The 4,866-nt window shown below is 58.4% G+C and overlaps 1 pseudogene; it reads right to left on the bottom strand.

The window, feature by feature from the left end:
* Nucleotides 1–441: 441 nt before the first annotated feature.
* On the bottom strand, nt 442–1,405 carry LOC150000378 (E3 ubiquitin-protein ligase rififylin pseudogene; annotated as a pseudogene).
* Between the last annotated feature and the right edge of the window lie 3,461 nt (nt 1,406–4,866).

Genomic DNA, 4,866 nt, shown 5'->3' on the forward strand with positions numbered 1-4,866 from the left:
AAACCAGAAATAAATCCAGATGTTCTGGGGAGGAGGAGAACCGTTTCCACCAGGGCTCCTGATTGGTGAAACACAGGCCGGCAGCTCAGGGGTGTGGGTGGAGTCCAGGAGGAGGTCCAAGTTCTGGAAAGTCCTCTGCCTTCATCAGTTACCACACCACCCGAGATCATTGAAACACGGACTTGCCCCAGTGGCCTATGCCAGCCCTCACTGCCTCAGACACTCTGCCAGCTGAGGTGTCCCTCTGCAGCGAGACAGGTGTGCCCAGAGGTGCCATGGCATCTCCGCTCGCCCGGGTCTGGGGAACACCACAGATATTCCTGTCCTCCTGGCCCACTGCAGCTGGCCAGCCTGGAGCCCTGGCAGCTGGCGCTGTGTCCCTGGGAGGCACTGAGGAAGCCGGTACCAAGCCCCCATGGTCGGAAGCACGCACGGCTCGGGTCACATACTGCCAGCCGGTGGGACACATTCGTGCGCTTGCCCCACGTGGTACGTGGTGTGGGGTACCATGTGGCCACACTCCTGCAGAACAGTCAGTGGGCAGGTCCCTGCCAAGCCTAGGCAGGCTCTCCTGCATGCCGCAAGGCATTGCCCGCCCCTCCTCCCCCCCAGTCCCATTTTGTCTTTGGCAACGCACACCAGGTGTTGGAGGCCTTTCTGGTCCTTGTCCCGCCGCATCTCCCTCTGCATCAGCTCCCACTTCTTACAGCAGCCCTTGTTGTTGACGAAGCGACAGCTAGGATCTCTTTCAGCCCAGTCAGACCGGGTCGGTCAAGTCAGACAGAGAAGCCCTCCAGCCCCGGACGGAGCCGTCTTCCAGTGGACCGACCTTGCTGATTTTCCTGAGCCTGGGCCAGGGGCACAGGAGTGGCTTGTGTGGGTGAAGAAGGGAGGCTGGGTGAGGGTGGAGGCCGTGTGCTGGAGGGAGGCTGGGTCCCAAAGGCCTGCTGCCCAGGGACATCCGGGAAGCGGTGGGGGCACGGGTCCTGCCTCCCTGGAGATGATGGGCTGCTGGCTAAGCTCCTCTCCCACCCCCCTACCCCTCACCCCCCACCCCCCCACCGCCACCCCCGTGGCTCATTTAGGTAGAGATGTCATGCAGGCGGAGCCCCACAGGTTCTTCCCCTTCATCTCCTGAGCTCCTCCTGCTGAAAGGTTGCTGGTCCGATGGATCTGGGGACAGAGAAGGCAGAGGCAGGGCCCATCCCCACTTGGCTGGAGCCGGTCATGCACAAACTTGCCTGACAGTCCAGGCAGCTCTGCTTCCTGGCCGTGCTTGTGGCATGGTCCCCCAGGCCTTGCACCTTGGTTCCCAGCCTTTGGGGACGGGAAGGAACTGTACCCAGGGCTGGAACAGACCTGCACCCTGGCACCAGGGGAGGTAGGGCCTCCTCAGGCTGTCCATCGGGGCAGGACTGGTTGCAGCAGGTGGCCCACCTCATTAAATCTGCAGCGGCTGCCTGCCCAGCCCCAATCTGGGAGGGGCCCCAGGGACCTAATTCAGGCCTGGGACGCCTCAGGCAGGGGGCTCCAGGCTCTGTGTGGCAGCGTGTGCAGGGCTGAGGAGTACCAGGGCATGGTCATGACACCCTCACTGGCTGCCCCAGAAAGTTGCCCCTCCCATCCAACCCCAGCCAGCAGGCCCTGCCCCTCCTGCCCCCCAAATCCCCCTACCTTGCACAGATCTTTATGGCTTTAAGTTTTCACTTCTCTTGGGTAAATACCTGGCAGTGGGTCAGAGAGCAGATGAGTGTTTAACATTTATAAGAAACTGCCAAACCAGTTTCCAAAGGGGTTGCACCACTTTGCGCCCCATCAGCAGTGCCTCGGGCTCTGGTTGCTCAGGAAGGACGTTGTGACCCAGGAGAGATTTCAGCCATTCTAGAGCAGGTGGAGGGGTTTCTCTAGAGATGAGCAGGAGGGAAGCAAATGAAGCTGCAAGCTGAAGCAGATAAAGGGGAAGGCAGGAAGCTGGGGCTAGCATGTGCCTGGTGCTGTGTGTTCTTATGGGGAGACTGGGGGACTTGGGAAACAGGAGTTGGGGGATCTCTGCTATGTGGAACTACAGCCCCCTGAACCAAGACCAAGGAGGAGGTTGGCGAGAGAAGCTAGAGAGGAGTGAGACCAGGTCTCCTGGGAGCGAGGAGCAATTTTGTTCATTCATTCATGCAATCCTTTTCCCATCCACAAACAGTTCTCGGGCGCTGATTAGCTTATTATAGGTCGGGCACTGCATTTGACGGAGGACAAGAGGTTAGGGTCTCTGGACGTGGAGGATTCTGAAAATCCTTAGGCTGAGTGGAAACAGCCATCCACAAACCAGTCTAGACTCTAGGCACCCACTTACATCAAGTTCTGGAACAGGCAAAACTCCTCTAGATGGGAAAACACATGGGCACAGTGCCTGTCTGGGAGCAGAGGCAGGGTGTCCTGGGAAGGGCCATGAGAGAACATTCTGGAGGCATGGAAGTGTTCTGTGATCTCGAGAGACATTTGAATTACAAGGCAAATGCATTTGTCAAAGCCCAGAGAAAACACTCTTGGGATTTGTGCACTTCATTCCATGCAGTTTCACTCAAAAGGAAAGGAGAGTAAAGAGCGTGGTAAACAAATATTGGACTTTGGTTCACGTTCTGCAGGCTGCAGTATTTCGGGGGAAGTGAGCTGGAAATCTGTAACTAAGCTTGAAATGCATAAAGAATAAGATGGATTTATTCTTTATGCATAAATCCATAATAAAGCACATAAGGACAATATTGACTGCAGAGTCTAAGGATGAGTGTTCCGTTTTCAAGCTCGACTCTCTGGATGCTTGAAGACGGTCATAGTGAAATGTTGGGGTTCAGGAAACTGATTGCTGCCTCCCGGTGGCTCAGAGTCTGGCAGGGGGAGGAGGAGGTGAGGAGGAGGGGTAGACGTTGCTGTGCCCATGCGGTGAGGTTGGAGGTGGAACTTTCTAGAAAAGAAACTTCCCCCGAAACTTCTAGCCTGAGGGTGAAGTGGTGGGGGAAGGAGGGTCTGCGTTGGAGACAGAGGGGGCTTTTGCTGGGAGGCCGGGGGTGCAGGCAGAAGCCCCTTCCAGCCGCCCTCTGCCTTTTCCCCAGTGGCTGTCCCCAACATCCTCCTGAGCGACCACATGACCACACTTTCTGGGGTTGAATCAGCAGGTCAGTGGTGGCCTTGAAGGCCAGCCAGGGCTTCCTGGACACACTGGTCCCACCCGTCACCCCCCTTTCGAAGGAAATGGCCTTGAGAAACAGTAACCTGTCTTTCCAAGCTTCCTCCTCCCTGCTCCCAATTCCAGGAAAACCCCGGGATCCCCAGGCGTCTGCCCAGGTTGGCAAGGTGTCTGGGGAAGCCCCCAGGGTGAGACAGGACACACTTGCCTCCAGCCCTGGACCGCCCCTTCCCCAACTTCTTCACTGCTCCCTCATCCCCTATCCCAGCCTCGCCTCTGCTGTGTCCCCAACCCACTCACAGATGGCTCACACGGGTGAATTTGGCAGGTGCTGTGAGAAAGCCCCAAGTCCAAAACTGGTGCTTGCCGCTTACTCTCAGAGTGAGCCCGGGCCTGTGATGCTGGCTCTCCGAGCCCCAGCTCTTGCATCTCTCAGGTGGGAATAATAACAACAGCAGCACGCACCTCCGAGAATATTGCGGTCGACTGAATAACAGCCCCCGAAGATGCCCAGTGCGCACCCTGGGTCCTGTGGACGTGTGGCTTTCCTTGGTAAAGGGGGCTTTGCAGGTGGGGTGAAGGTAAGGATCTGGAGATGGGAGGTTATGCGGGCAGGGGGCCATGTAGTCACAAGGGCCCTGTGGGAGGGAGGCGGGGGTCAGACTCAGAGAAGAAGACGTGACCACAGAAGCAGAGGCAGCAGAGACGGGAAGAAGCTGCGCTGCGGACTTGGGAGAGGGAGGAAGGGGCCACAGGCCGAGGGATGTGGCGCCTCCAGCAGCTGGGTCCTCCCCGCAGCCTCCAGAAGGACTAGCCCGGTGGCCACCCTGATGTCAGCCCAGCAGGACGGCGGTGGATGTCTGACCTCCAGAGCTGTGAGGCTATACGCTTGTGTTGTTTAAAGCCTCCAGGTCTCTGGTAACCAATTCAGTCACAGATATGATGCCTATAGAGCACCTATTGTGTGCCAAGCCCCCGAGCCATGAGCCCACAACCTGGTGGTGACCTAGGCACACTGACACACGGGGGGCAGGGGTCACAGAGACCATTAGAGGGATGACTGGGGAGCGAGGGGCCCCTTTAGCCGGGGTCCCTTCCCACAGAGAGAGGAGTCCTAGAGGATGAGCAAGGACTGGCGAAAGGGCTCAGCAATGGGGAAAGCCTGTGGCTGCGGCTGTAGCCGTAGCGAAGGGAGGACCATGTCTGCGGGGAGTGTGGGCCACATGGTGCCTTGCTGGCTGCAGGGTGCTGGGTGTCCCTCCATGGGCCTTGGCAGGGGTGAGGGTCCATGATGGGAGAGACAGGACAGCCGTGTGATCTGGGAAGGAGCGCTAATAACCCTCCCAGGTAGCGGGCACTTCTCTGCACGCGGCGTGGTGTGGAAGGCTGAATGCACAGACAGCCCACGTGGGAGAATCCAGCTGTTCCCCACTGTACAGCTGAGGAAACTGAAGCCTGAGCAGGACAAAGTCACCCTGCAGGGAAAGGGGGTGGAGCTGGGACTCTGCAACTTTCCCAACACCCAGTGGGGGACAGTGACCGGGTGTTTCCAGCGGGGGGGCAGCACCCCTCCTGTCCTGGTCCATGTGTCGCACCAGCTGGCAAAACAGCCCAGTGGGATGGGGCAGAAAAAACACCGCACAACCCTAGAGGGAAGTCCCTGAGGGGCTGGGGGCCTGGCTCCCTGA

This window comes from Furipterus horrens, unplaced genomic scaffold (genome assembly GCF_987537825.1).
Source record: "Furipterus horrens unplaced genomic scaffold, mFurHor1.1.pri manual_scaffold_10, whole genome shotgun sequence".
Classification (NCBI taxonomy): Eukaryota; Metazoa; Chordata; class Mammalia; order Chiroptera; family Furipteridae; genus Furipterus; species Furipterus horrens.